This window comes from Amphiura filiformis, chromosome 12 (assembly GCF_039555335.1).
Source record: "Amphiura filiformis chromosome 12, Afil_fr2py, whole genome shotgun sequence".
NCBI lineage: Eukaryota > Metazoa > Echinodermata > Ophiuroidea > Amphilepidida > Amphiuridae > Amphiura > Amphiura filiformis.
In genome coordinates this window covers 4,068,835-4,084,946 of record NC_092639.1, presented here as the reverse complement: position 1 = coordinate 4,084,946, position 16,112 = coordinate 4,068,835, and the positions used below count along the sequence as shown (strand labels likewise).

At 37.4% G+C, this 16,112-nt stretch overlaps 1 long non-coding RNA gene across 1 annotated transcript; it reads right to left on the bottom strand.

Moving 5' to 3' along the window:
- Positions 1-2,936: 2,936 nt before the first annotated feature.
- On the bottom strand, positions 2,937-16,112 carry LOC140165678 (uncharacterized). The gene is made up of 3 exons (XR_011860752.1): positions 15,943-16,112; positions 5,121-5,218; positions 2,937-4,030 (listed from the first exon to the last, which is right to left on the bottom strand). It is a non-coding gene; the product is annotated as an uncharacterized lncRNA (long non-coding RNA).

Below are 16,112 nucleotides of genomic sequence, written 5' to 3'. Positions count from 1 at the left end.
TCATAAAAACTGTTCCATGAATGGAGTATCTAATTACAAAAACCCATGAAATACAAATTTGGGTACAGTGTGTTCCAAATAATTTAAGGCAAAACAATGTGCTTTTTGAAGTTTCTTCAAAAAATACTTTTTGCATAACAAAAATATATACTTGCATTAAATTTTGTTTAATTTAAAGTTACAGCACTTTTAATTAATGCATTTCTGAGAATACACAGTCCCTTAATATGACACTTTGAATAAAACTTACTTTTAATCATATATGGCAGATTTATCCAAGATTCTCACTCTGACTTGATGCTCATTCATTTGAAACAAAAAATGTTGGGGGAGGGGGCTCAAATTAAATTTTAACAGGGGTGTGCTGATGGCAATCTGAAACCCCTACCCATCTTAAGGATTTTTTTTACCTAAAAACTGCTGATTTGACAATTTTTTTAAATCAGGTCATATTGTAACATTTGCTGAGGAGAACAACCTCATGTTTTTCAAAACTTAACACACAATGTTCACAATACTCTCCATACAAGGCGTCTTGGGACCGACACCAGTCACATTTGAAGGAGTGGCTCACATTGGCGGCTTATGTGCTGGTATTATACAGTGATTTTCTTTTTATTGCATCATTTGCTCAGGCCAAATTTAAAAGAGGACATATCTGACAGTGAAAACTAACATTTTGTGGAAAAGAAGTTAAATTCTATCTCTAATGGAAATGTTATAATGTTGCAATGTGGGTAGCTGTAAGGGCTATCTAGAAACACATTACATTTAACTTTTTGCTAATTTCAATCTGCATAATTTTCAATTATGACTAATTTTTGGACAAGTCAAAATTAGCTCTAATTAATTATGCAGATTGAAATTTGCAAAACTTTTAAAGAAGTTCCTTACTGTTACCTAGCAAATTAAATTAATATACAGGGTGTTCCAGAAAAAGATTACAAGGTGAATGAATTTTGACATAAGCTGACAAATAAGCATCCAAATCCAAAACATAAAAAACAGCATGTAGCCCCTCTTATTCTGCATCTTACACACTTGAATCGGTTGACTGATTGCAAAGATATGAGCGATTACATAACATACATCTCAATTCATTTCATTAAGTTTGAAAGAAAGATCATTCAACACAATGCACACTAATGCTTATCAATTGACTTTGTGTTTTGTTTGGTGAAATTCTTTTTATTCTTCTTACACAATCTGTGTTTTGCTAAACATGTAATAAACTTTTGTTAAAATGTGAAAATACTATGTGATATTAAAGCTTGAATCTAAAATGGTGCTTGGTACTTGTAAATATATTTTTTCGTTAATATTAATATAATTATTGCATAAAGAATTATTGTATAAAGAATTCCAGCTGACAAAAAAGTTTTCTCACACAATAATTAATGTTTTGGAATTTTCCAAGAAATGGCTATGTAAAATGTAAATCTTTTAAAATTTGAACATAATGTTGCATGGTATCAAAAATTACACGTAAAGATGTACAAGCACTTGATCATTGTCATTCTTGGCTCACATGTTCTTTGGAAAGTTGCAATATAACATATTGCACAACACAAAGAATTAAAGCTGGAAAGCTTACAAAAATCAAAGTTTTCTTGGACAAAATGTTGCTTCAAATATTGCCATGAATGCAAAGTTTTAACTAAAAAAATTAAAACATTAAACATAATATAGCACAGTATAAAAATTAGAAGCTCTAAGCTTAATCATGTATTTCTTGGGTTTTTGAAAGTTTAACATATTGCGTAAAGAATTAAATCTGTTAATTGTATAGCTATCCAATTTCTGCAATCCATGTTAAGTTTCTTACAATTCAGGCACTGTGTATCAAAGTAAAGGCAGATCAAATGTTATATTCACTCACGTTTTTCACCTTCAGTGCAAGCATGAGTAACATAATACCATCGTATAAAATAGATCAGAGGACTGAATTGAATGAGATACACAAACTTTACGAAGGGGTGAGCAAGTGTGACAAAAGTGCCTGTTAATCAAACTTGGAATGAGTTGTTGATGTGTGCATTGTGTGATCAATCACTCATTTCTTTGCATCCAGCCAACCGAATTAAAATAAAATTTGTGTATAATGTGCACAATGAGCTACCCACTGCTTTTAAAATATTTTGATGATATTGTCTATTTCTGGAGATGTTTTCTGGGACACCCTGTACTGTGAGAATATAATTATAATAATTTGCATCCCTTTCAGTGTTTGACTTTGCTAATTCCAGCCTAATTGGAGTTAGCTGAAAGTTATGAAAGTTCCATGTCTGAATTTCATTGTTGTGTTAATAAAAATTGATCAAGAAACCTTTACATTCAAACCAATTTTTTTACCCAAATTATTTTTGGCAACAACAAAAACATTCTTCAGTAAAAATTTTTATTTTAAAAAACTAGATATCGCTGGCGAAGTTACGTAATTAATCGGATTAACTACCATAGCAATAGGTGCAAACAATTTTGAATATACCGCGCTGCACTACAAGCAGGTTGCACTCATCACCTGTCGTCAATCATATAGTAGATTGAATACAATACCGCTCTTTTCAAAGAGACTAATCTTACAGGTGCAAGTGATTAGCATTTCTTTGACATCTATGGTTCAATGCAGAGGTACCGCATGAACGTAGTAGTGCCGCGCGATATAATCAAACATTGTTTGTACCTATTGCTATGGTAGTTAATCCGATTATTACGTAACTTCGCCAGCGATAGATATCTAGGACCATTTACTTTTTAAAATTTTGATCAACTTCACCAAAAAAAAATGAAAATTGAGCGAAAAATCAGGCTTTTTTTCATGTTTTTTTTTTTTCGGCAAAATTGAGCATTTTTCAACCAGTTTTGGTAAAAATTTCTCAAAGTTGGTCAAAATTTTAAAAAATGAATAAAAAATAGGTTTTAAAAAAATTAATTTTGTAAAGAATTTTTTTTGGTACAATGCCCATGAAAATTTGGGTAAAATTGTTTTTTAATTTTCTCCATAACTGAGCATTTTTGCCCAAATTTGACCTCGCATATGAATTCATCAAGTCTTTGTCATTTTAAAAGACCAAAAATTTAGCAGTTATGAGGCCCATAATTCCCTGAGGGTTAAGACCAACCTTAAGAATTATTTTTTTACTGTTATGTGACTATATGGTAATACCAGTTATATTCACCAGATAGCCAGCTCACATAAAAATCATCACTTCAAATCACAGATGTTCCAATATCTGTGTTCAAATACAATGTTAACAGCTCTCCTAGCAATCATGCTAGAGAATGATTTGACCACTCGCCTAGCATCATACTAGAGAGTGAGTAACCACTCCCCTTTAAAATCTAGACGACAAAGCCTGTCACAAGGATCCATGATTGGCCCTGTTACATGTATGTCATTCACCATAATATTATACACTTGTCAATCAAGAAACCTCTCTATATGTTACGGTGATGACATTCAGTTATACAGATATTTTAATGTATCTTATCCAAACTCCATGAAAACAGCCTCATCTAGCATCACTGAATAAAACACTGGATGACCATAAAATCTCTGGAAGCTAAATGATGAGGAGAGAGAGTTTTCTATTGGCGCATCAAATTATCATACACATAGCTTATCTCCTGCTATGCTAACAGTTGGCGATGATTCCATCAATCCAGCTCTGCAATCCAGTATGCAACCTCTGTGTTATATTTGATACACAGATGACAGTGGCTGCACATATCATATACATTGTATCCCTGTAATCTATTATAAATTAGCAACTACATAAAATATCAATTGGTTTCAAGGACCATGGCATCTACTATCTGGTGGTTTGTGCCTTGATCTTGTCCCAAATGGACTATGGCAATGGATTGTTATTAAGTTCCAATAATGACATCCAAAGACTTCAGGGCAGTTCTTATTTGCTGCATTCTTGATTCTCTATACTCTCTTGTTCTTTGTGTTGTTGCCTGTTAAAAGGCTGCTTCAATCTGCAAACTATTGAAGGAATCCTTACTCCTTAGACAGTGCTAGTGCCTGCAGAAAAGTTATTAATGAGAATAACATGAATATTAATAATAATTAACACAACATTTTCAGACCTTCCTTTTATTTAAGAAATAAAGGGTAATGCATTATCCTTTACACCCAAATAATGTGTCCTCACCCATTATTTAGACGTTTTTACTGCCAAGGACACATTATTTGCGTGTAAAGGATAATGCTGCACCCTTTATTTCTATTTTATTACCAGAAAATAGTGCGATTTAAAGAGAAAATATCATTTTTTGGCACAAATATTTTCAGTTGTTTACTTCAAGGTGGAGCGTGTATCGCGGAAATATTGCACAGCGTAATGCTGTGCGTAGAGTGTGTTACGGCGCTTGACCCATTATTGCAGAATAATGGGCTCTCGTGTGACGTGTTTTAACAAATCACAGTGCGCGATTTTGAATAATGGGTCGTAAGAGTAATAGAATTATAAATAAGTCACAGAATTTTTAAATATTATATACGGTAGATATTTAAGGTGGCAAACTTAACTATGGTGTTGTGCACAGAATTGCTTTAAAATTATCGTACAGGATGTGATTTTTCAAAACAGCTTCTTGACTTATGCAAATTCACAAAATCCCATTTAAACACTTTTCTTTGCTGATTTAAGTTAAATGAACATAATGGATTTGACATAGCTAGCTATTGTATCTGTAAGGTGTAGTATTTGAGTTAGCTATCTGAAAATACATATAGACAAAATGCCACCTAAAATGGTCAATATGTTCTATGTACGTCTTTCATAAGGCGAGTTAGATGGTAGCATGAACTAGCAGCATTTGCATTCGAATATTGAGACAAGTAAAGCTGACACACATGAGGAATGGTATTGGTTTTATTAAGGAAATCCCAATGATTGATATAAGTAGTGTCATTTCCACCCCATTTGCATGATGTTTTTTGGGAGGGTTAAAATGGCAAAACTATTGCTTAGATATATTAAAAAATAAATCAAGAAATATCAAGAAATAATTGCAAATTTTCATTTATGAAACTTGCAAATCTAAGCTAAACTTATTTAACATTCGGCCGAAAATTCTGCCCAAAACATATAGTGTAAACCTTAACTCACCTCTAGGAAGATCAATTGCAAAACATCAGATGCCCTGACACCCGAACTCGCAGCCAATGGCTTCACATGTTCATTTACTTCATGAAGTTTGCACCATTCTTTAAAATATAAAACACAAAAAACATAAATGTTACATGTGGGTAAAATATAGAAGATTAAAATTGTGCTTTACAAGATACCCATGAACACCGCAACTTTGTCACAGGTGGGATAGGATAGTAAAGATGATTTGATTTAAACAATACAACATTCCTTGTATACCACAACTTTGTCACGGGTGGGAAGGGACACCTAAATCATAATTTTAATTGTGCTATACAACATTCCTTGTATACCACAACTTTGTCACAGGAGGGACAGGACACTAGAAATAATTTACATTATAGCACAATAGATAGTGTCCTGTTCCACCCATGATAAAGTTGTAGTATACATGGGAGTGTTGTATAGCTCAATGGAAATCATCTATAGTACTCTGTTCCACCCATGATAAAGTTGTAGTATACATGGGAGTGTTGTATAGCTCAATGGAAATCATCTTTGTGCTCTGTTCCACCCATGATAAAGTTGTAGTATACATGGGAGTGTTGTATAGCTCAATGGAAATCATCTATAGTACTCTGTTCCACCCATGATAAAGTTGTAGTATACATGGGAGTGTTGTATAGCTCAATGGAAATCATCTACAGTACTCTGTTCCACCCATGATAAAGTTGTAGTATACATGGGAGTGTTGTATAGCTCAATGGAAATCATCTTTGTGCTCTGTTCCACCCATGATAAAGTTGTAGTATACATGGGAGTGTTGTATAGCTCAATGGAAATCATCTACAGTACTCTGTTCCACCCATGATAAAGATGTAGTATACATGGGAGTGTTGTATAGCTCAATGGAAATCATCTTTGTGCTCTGTTCCACCCATGATAAAGTTGTAGTATACATGGGAGTGTTGTATAGCTCAATGGAAATCATCTATAGTACTCTGTTCCACTCATGATAAAGTTGTAGTATACTAAGTACATGGGAGTGTTGAATAGCTCAATGGAAATCATCTTTGTGCTCTGTTCCACCCATGATAAAGTTGTAGTATACATGGGAGTGTTGTATAGCTCAATGGAAATCATCTACAGTACTCTGTTCCACCCATGATAAAGTTGTAGTATACATGGGAGTGTTGTATAGCTCAATGGAAATCATCGTTGTACTCTGTTCCACCCATGATAAAGTTGTAGTATACATGGGAGTGTTGTATAGCTCAATGGAAATCATCTTTGTACTCTGTTCCACCCATGATAAAGTTGTAGTATACATGGGAGTGTTGAATAGCTCAATGGAAATCATCTTTGTGCTCTGTTCCACCCATGATAAAGTTGTAGTATACATGGGAGTGTTGTATAGGGCTCTGGTTTTTTTAACATGTATCAAAAGGCTAAATGACACTTTGGGAGACCCCAGCAGAAACACATGACCTATTTCCGGATAACTTTTTATATTTTTATGTAGTGTAGACCTAGGCTAATCTCCCATAGCTTAACAAAATTTGTCCCAGTTTTCTTTCTTTACTTGTGACAAGACCAAATGTCCAATTGTTAACGGAAATTTGTCAACCGAACAAAAGTGACTAATTTGTTTTGTTTACAAAATAAAACCAGATCAGCTCTGAGTATTCTGTTCAATATTTTATGAATACATGTTAGTACAAGATCCAAGAAATCCAAGATTTACCTAAATAATTTCTAACATGAAAAAATTTTGAGCACTTGAAAATTATATTTTGGACGTTACATTTTCTGTTAACAATCTTGCTCTATTTTTAACATGGTCTAAGTGATTGCTTTATCATGTAAAACATACACAAATACTTTAAATGTTTGCCTCAGGGCAATATAAATAATTGCAAGTGCAAATTTTGTATCGGTTGAATGTTTTCAAATTATGGTGAAGCAATACTTAAATGGGTCTCATTTTCCGTTAACAGTTTTGTAACATCCGAAAGAATACATATTGTCTTATAATTATGTGAAGAACAATACTAGCTTTGAATTTTCATTATTAAGTTGAAGTAGACATGACAACAAGTATCTAAATGAAAATGATTTCACTTCCTCTTGACTTTATGTAAAATGTTGGCCACACAACATTTCCGTTAACAATGGTAACATACTGAATCAAATGTAACATCCGAGACAGAAAGAGTGACATTTTGCTGAAGAAATTTAATTAGAGGGGGAATAAAAAGGTCAAATGGATTGGAAATCATGGGAAGGCCATAGTAGAAATATTTTTTACCATACCCAGGTTTGTTCTTTGAGTGTGCAAACCGTTAACATGTCAAGTTTGTTTCGGATGTTACAAGGCAAAATGTTAACGGAAAGTGAGGCCAATAACAGGGCATTGTAAGAAGATTTTAGAATATACACTTAAATGAATGTGAATTTTAGTAAATATGGTGTACATCCTCATTTTCCTAATATTGCTGACTCCATTTCACCTTTGTAAACCTTGCTAGTGGAAAAAATACAAGTTGTTAGCTCTACAATATCTATTGTCTCTATGCATAACACATAAGATAAAAAGCAACATAATTAATTTGGGTCACTCCTTTCAAATTAATTTCATTACTGACATATACACATGTCCTAAGAAATTTATTTTAAATTTGAAAAGCAACTTACACTGAATATTTCTCCATTACACTAGCAAAATACTTTGATTTAAAATGTGTTTGGATGTTACCCATTTTTGTTAACAAGTCCAAAATGAAGTTGTAATTTCAATAAACTTTATAATATTTTAGCATTAGATGATATCTAAAACTTATTGAAAATAATTAAGTAGCAATTTTGTCATAATCATTTATTTCAAAATTGAAAACAGCTGCATTTTCATAAAAAAGTGATCATTTTAACATAAAATATATAAGTATGTACATGTGTTAGGCCTATATTGGAATTACTATGCACATATACCAGAAACGAAGCAGGAGAAATACTTACGATGCTTCATACAGCTTCATTATGTCCGATAAAACAATAAATTATCAATGGAAACAAATTAACCACTAAGAAAAATACTCTTACAACAGAACAAGTTTCATGGGAATTATTTGTTAACACAGACTTATGAGCTGTTTTAATAAGATCAGTTTTTGCATATTTTATATGTGTGCAAATGATAAATGATTGTGCCTTGCATTAAAAAAATTCTGAGTGTCCATCATGGCAACATACCTGTTGTGTATGCAATGATCTCATGTTTGTTAATTCAACTTCCAACCATCAAACTTTGTAAAAATGTTAACATCATGTAACATCCGAATCACTGCCTTTAATTATACACGATTTGTACATATTTTGAATCATTTGAATAATTTCAACAGGTTTTCTGATTCAAAGTGATTGATATTATGCTAAAATAATGAAATGTCCCAAATGTTTCCTCAATAAGTTAAATTAGATTGCAATTGCATGTTAACGTAATGTAACATCCGAAACACTCTTAAGTTGGGAAGACGTAAAAGAAAGCCTGATTATGATTGTAAGAAAGGTGTAGCCCTTTGTATTATCAACTTAATGCTTCAGGAGCTAATTAATTTGGTTTATTATGATGTCCAGTTCACATTTACAATAAGGATGTGGGTAACAATGTATATGAATAAATGCCATATCAGTACATGTATATACATTTAAATTAAAAATATTCTTCAGTAAGATGAAAATATCATTTAATGATGATTAGATTTTCAAGTGATAGGTTTAATCATCTGACAGTGATTATCATTTACATTTTTGAACTAATATGTGCTTAGAAATAGGGCCAGATACCTGCAAATAATGCATGTTAACAAAATAATGTAACATCCGAAACCCACGAGTATCTAGAGTTACATTTTTACTATAAAGGCATTATCAAACTTATTTTGATATGTCAGTACTTGGTTATCATTACCTTGTTCACATATGGTTTAGCAATATATGTGGATGAAATTAATTACATTTAGAGCATATTTTTGACTACCAAACCTGCTATTTTGCCCATTTTTCAGTTTCATATGCCTGAAAAGTTACCTAAAAGTGATCGCAGAATGGCCATATTTGGTCAATAATAACTTGGATTCATTATTTTCCTATGACAACTAATTTGGTAACTAATGGTCATTGCAGTAAGCAATATCTAGCTTTGGCAACAAGTTGCTTTTTTATGAAAAAATCTCATTTGGCCAAAGGGTCTACAAAGTTTACAGACCAAATGAACAGAATTAAGCTCCAAGTTTTGTATTTTCATAAAATTCAAGTCATCTGCTTTGAGAAATGACATATTTTAAGTGTCTTCTGTCAATTTCATTTTTACCCTCTCAGTTCACACTTTTGATACATGTTAAAAAAACCAGAGCCATAGCACAATGGAAATCATCTATAGTACTCTGTTCCACCCATGATAAAGTTGTAGCATACATGGGAGTGTTGTATAGCTCAATGGAAATCATCTATAGTACTCTGTTCCACCCATGATAAAGTTGTAGTATACATGGGAGTGTTGTATAGCTCAATGGAAATCATCTTTGTGCTCTGTTCCACCCATGATAAAGTTGTAGTATACATGGGAGGGTTGTATGATAAAGTTGTAGTATACATGGGAGGGTTGTATGATAAAGTTGTAGTATACATGGGAGTGTTGTATAGCTCAATGGAAATCATCTTTGTGCTCTGTTCCATCCATGATAAAGTTGTAGTATACATGGGAGTGTTGTATAGCTGAATGGAAATCATCTACAGTACACTGTTCCACCCATGATAAAGTTGTAGTATACATGGGAGTGTTGTATAGCTCAATGGAAATCATCTTTGTGCTCTGTTCCACCTGTGATAAAGTTGCAGCCTAGTATACATGGGAATGTTGTATAGCACAGTGGAAATCATCAATAGTACTCTGTTCCACCTGTAATAAAGTTGTAGTATACATGGGAGTGTTGTCTAACACAATGGAAATCATCTATAGTGTTCAGTTCCACCTGTGATAAAGTTGTAGTTTTCATGGGAGTGTTGTATATCACAATGGAAATCATCTATAATGCTCCGCTCCACCTGTGACAAAGTTGTAGTATACATGGGAGTGTTGTATAGCACAATGGAAATCATCTATAGTGCTCTGTTCCACCTGTGATAAAGTTGTAGTATACATGGGAGTGTTGCATTGCACAATGGAAATCATCTATAGTACTCTGTTCCACCTGTGATAAAAGTTGTAGTATACATGGGAATGTTGTATAGCACAATGGAAATCTATAGTGATAATATTGTTGTACACATGAGAGTGTGGTATACACATGTAGCACAATGGGAATCATGGACTTCAATGTCCTGTTTCACTTGTGAGCATGATAAAGTTGTGGCATACACTAGAGTGTTTATTCTAGTCTTTTGTTGCCTACTGAAAAGTTGAACGAAGATAATTTCTGTTTTCGGTTTCGGGAGTTATGTTAATTTCTGACATGAAAACGTGACATGAGAGAGTTGATGCTAATACAGACAAGAGAAGTGTCTAAATTTTATGGTCGCAAATTAGCGATAAATTGTACGGCTTCAATTGACTTGCGTAGGGTGTATAGGTACTTCCGCCTAAGCGGGAGTGGCTCATGAAAAAAGCCCAGCATAGAAATATACACTAATCAGTGTTGCCACGAATTACGTATACTTGTTCGTGCAATCGCGAAAAAATAGGTCATATGATTATGTAGAGATGAAACCGGGAATTCTTTTCGTCCAAAATACACCTTAAAACTTGTGTGTCCGAGATTGTAACTCGGGCCCGACTTAGTAACTCGGGTCCGAGATAGTAACTCAGGGCCCGACTTAGTAACCCGGGGCCTCAACTCGGCACCCGAGATAGTAACTCAGGGTCCAAGATAGTAACTCGGGCCCCGACTTAGTAACTCGATATCTGAGTTAGTAACTCGGGCCCGGATTTAGTATCTTGGGTCCAAGATAGGCCTGAGATAGTATCTCAGACTTAGTAACTCTGGGTCCAAGATAGTACTCGGGGTCCGAGATAGTAACTTGGGGCCTCGACTTAGTAACTCAGGGTCTAAGACAGTAACTCAGGGCCTTGACTTAGTAACTCGGTGCCTCGACTTAGTAACTCGGTGCCTCGACTTAGTAACTCGGGGTCCGAGATAGTAACTCAGGGCCCCGACTTATTAACTCGGGGTCAGAGATAGTAACTTGGGGCCTCGACTTAATAACTTGGGGTCTGAAACAGTAACACGGACCACGAGATAGTAACTCCGGGGTCTGAGATAGTAATTCAGGGCCCCGACCTAGTAACTCGGGGTCCGAGATAGTAATTCGGGGCCTTGACTTAGTAACTCGGGGTCCGAGATAGTAACTTGGGGCCTCAACTTAGTAACTTGGTATCCGAGATAGTAACACGGACCCTATATAGTAACTCGGGGTCCGGGATAGTAATTCGGGCCCCGGACTTTATAACTCAGGGTCCGGGATAGTAACTCGGGGTCAGAGATAGTAAGTCGGGGCCTCGACTTAGTAACTCGGGGTCTGAGATAGTAACACTGACCCCGAGATAGTAACTCGGGGTCCGAGATAGTAACTTGGGGCCTCGACTTAATAACTCGGGGTCTGAAACAGTAACACGGACCCCGAGATAGTAACTCGGGGTCTGAGATAGTAATTCAGGGCCCCGACTTAGTAACTCGGGGTACGAGGTAGTAACTCGGGGTCCGAGATAGTAATTCGGGGCCTCGACTTAGTAACTTGGGGTCTGAGATAGTAACTCGACCCCGACTTAGTAACTCGGGGTCTGAGATAGTAACTCGGGGCCTCGACTTAGTAACTCGGGGTCCGTGATAGTAACTCGGGGCCTCGACTTATTAACTCGGGTCTGAGATAGTAACACGCACCCAGAGATTGTAACTCGGGGTCTGAGATAGTAACTCGGGGCCCCGACTTAGTAATTAGGGGTTAGAGATAGTAACTCGGGGCCTCAACTTAGTAACTTGGGGTCTGAGATAGTAACACAGACCCCAAGATAGTAACCCGGGTCCGAGATAGTAACTCAGGCCTCGACTTAGTAACTCGGGTCTGAAATAATAACACGGACCCTGATATTGTAACTTGGGGTCCAAGATAGTAACTCGGGGCCCCGACGTAGTAACTGGGGGTCAGAGATAGTAACTCGGGGCCTCGACTTAGTACCTCGGGGTCCAAGATAGTAACTTGGGGCCTCAACTTAGTAACTTGGTATCTGAGATAGTAACACAGACCCAAGATAGGAACTCGGGGTCCGAGATAGTAATTCGGGCCCCGACTTAGTAACTCGGAGTCCGAGATAGTAACTTGGGGCCCGAGATACTAATTGGGGTCCTGAATTACTATTTCAGACCCCGATTTACTATCTCGGTCTGTGTTACTGTTTCAGACCCCGAGTTATTAAGTCGAGGCCCAAGTTACTATCTCGGACCCCAGTTAATAAGTCGGGCCCCGAAGTTACTATCTCGGACCCCGAAGTTACTAAGTCAGGGCCCGAAGTTACTATCTCAGACCCCGAAGTTACTATCTCGGGTCAGTGTTACTATCTCAGACCCGAGTTACTAAGTCGAAGCCCCAAGTTACTATCTCGGACCCCGAAGTTACTATCTCGGGTCAGTGTTACTATCTCAGACTCCGAAGTTACTAAGTCGAGGCCCCGAGTTACTGTCTCGTACCCGAAGTTACTAAGTCGAGGCCCCGAAGTTACTATCTCTGACCGCCAGTTACTACGCCGGGGCCCCGAAGTTACTATCTTGACCCCGAAGTTACAATCTCCGGTCCGTGTTATTATCTCAGACCCGAAAGTTACTAAGTCGACGCGCCGAGTTACTATCTCGACCCTGGGTTACTATCTCGGGGTCCGTGTTACTATCTCAGACCCCAAGTTACTAAGTTGAGGCCCCGAGTTACTATCTCTAACCCCCAATTACTAAGTCGGGGCCCGAAAGTTACTATCTCGGACCCCGAAAGTTACAATCTCGAGGTGCGTGTTACTATCTCAGACCCGAAGTTAATAAGTCGAGGCCCCGAAGTTACTATCTCGGACCCCGAGTTACTAAGTCGAGGCCCCGGTTTACTATCTCAGACCCCGAAGTTACTAAGTCGGGCCCGAAGTTACTATTTCGGACCCCGAGTTACTAAGTTGGGGCCCTAAGTTACTAAGTTAGGCCCCAAGTTAGTAACTCAGACCAGTTACTATCTCGTTGTCCGTGTTACTATCTCAGACCCCGAGTTACTAAGTTGAAGCCCGAAGTTACTATCTCGGTACCCGAAGTTACTAAGTTGGGGCCCCAAGTTACTAAGTTAGCCCCCAAGTTACTAACTCAGACCCCGAGTTACTATCTCGTTGTCCGTGTTACTATCTCAGACCCCGAAGTTACTAAGTTGAGGCCCGAGTTACTATCTCGGACCCCGAGTTATTATATCTCTGACCCAAGATATTAAGTCGAACCCTGAGTTACTATCTAAGGGCCCGTGTTATTAAGTCGGGGCCCGAAGTTACTATATCAGACCCTGAATTAGTATCTCGGGACCTTGAGCTACTATCTTGATCCCAAAGTAGTATCTCGGGCCCAATTACTATCTCGGACTCGAGTTACTAAGTCGGGCCCCGACTTACTATCTCGGACCCTGAGTTACTATCCCGGACCCCGAGTTATAAAGTCGGCGGCCTGGATTACTATCTCGGACCCCGAGTTACTATCTTGGGGTCCGTGTTACTATTTCAGATACCAAGTTACTAAGTTGAGGCCCCAAGTTACTATCTCAGACCCGACGTCGCTCGACCGATCTGTGTCGTCATAACCTGCGTGTTATTAAGTCGAGGCCCGAGTTACAATCTTGGACCCCGAGTTAATAAGACGGGGCCCCGAGTTACTATCTCGGACCCCGAGTTACTAAGTCGAGGCCCCAAGTTACTATCTCAGACCCAGAGTTACTAAGTCGGGGCCCGAGTTACTTAAAGTCGAGTTACTATCTCGGGGTCCAAGTTACTGTTTCAGACCCCGAGTTACTAAGTAATTAAGGGCCCAGGGTGTAGACATCACCCTGGGTGTAGACATAATTATTGCACAGTCCCTATAGTATTGTGTTGTCGTGGATACATGGTAGATAATGGGTATTTACACCCCTGCCCAATTTTGTGCCTATTTTTACATTTTTCTCAAAAATTATAGAGCATTGGTGACAAGTAAGATATGTATATTATAGGGGCAAGGACTATATACACTGGAAATTTTATTTCAGCACAGACAGCAGTTGTGGAGTTACAGTCAAAAATTAGGGAAAACCAATATTTGATCAATAAATCAATAACTACTTGCCTTGAGTTGCTGAATTTTCAGTGCAGTAGTTATAGTCCTTGTCTCTATAATATACATATCTAGGCCCTATATCTTACTTGTCACCAATGCACTATGATTTTGGAGAAAAACACAAAAATAAGCAAAAAATTGGCTAGGGGTGTAGTACCCCTATAAACATAATAGATCCCACACAATTTAAAACCAACATAACCCAACATCTACAAGAAATCTATAGACTAAAATTTGCATGCATACGCATATCAACCTAACCGTTTTACTCCTCTAGGACTGTTGGGCAGTATCAAGATCAAGATGATGTGCAAATTCCAAGTTAGACTTCATCATGTTCTTGCTGTCATTGACATATTTGTAGAGACGACTAGAGTCCCCGCTATATGTCGAATGTATGGACTAGGGTAGCCCGAAACATCATGGCCCTGTTCCTTCCTCACTAGGGCCATGAATGCCCTACGGACGTAAAAACGGGGCACCGTGAACTCACGTTGCGGTGATGACGTCACACTGACGGCATCTATTTATAGAAAGAATTCAAAACATTTTCCATCCTCAAAATTTACGAACATGCACCAAATATGTTTTGTTTAAGTCTCATCTTCACGCGAGGAATGGTAGGAAGTGGTATTTATGAGAAAACGTGGTATTTTATGTGTACCCTGGACCAGATATGCTCAGGAGTCTCAGACCTTCGTACGGAGAAGGACAGAGAAAATCAGGGGTAGGCCTACAGCATTAAGGCCCAAAAGTCGGGGGTTGTTTTCCTGTGTTTTTCACTCCAGAGCTTGCAGAAAATCCAAATACATGGGGTGAAAATTAAATCTTGGGGGTGAAAAATATTTTGCAGTGTAGTCAGGGGTAGGAGTACGGTCCAAAAGTAGCTAGAGGGTCAGTTTTCACCCCGAGCTTGCACATATTCCCAATAGAGGGTGAAAAATTAATATTTTTTAAATTTAGGGGTCATTCACCCCGCTACCCCTAGTGGAAATCGTAGTGTGACGGACGTGTGAGTACCTCGGGCTAGGACTAGGGAGCCAATTGTCAAAAGCCGTAACTCACACATATTATACGATACACCTATCGAATGTGTGTCATCGGTCCAGTCATCGGCCTTGTAGGAACCCATGGATTAGGTCCATGTACACATACTATGGGTGTACCCCGCTAGAGTCCCGGACTAGAGTTTTAAATTATACTATGTAGTATGTACAGTACTCGGAGAACGTGGTTGTGTATATTTTTTCTGTATACGTCGCTATTTATAGAAAGGATAAATCAACTTGAGAAAATATTGTGACTTGCTCAAGTTGTTATACTCGCGTACATACTCACACTGTACAGAGTTGTACAGTATGTACAGTGCAGAAACTATCACAGCTTTTGGTATTAATATTGGTAAGCTTACACTACCATAATTCATTGCAACTGGTAAGAAACTGGACGAAATGTACACTTACTGTTGTTTAAAATGCTTGAATTCCGAAATTACTGGTTAGAAACTGGAACAAAAGTACACTTTTCTATAATACTGTGGTTTAAAATTCAACCGCCGTGTGTGTGTTAATTAATTTCACTGTGGTGACGAGCTAGATCTATTAATAACATCATTCACGATCTGTACGAGTCG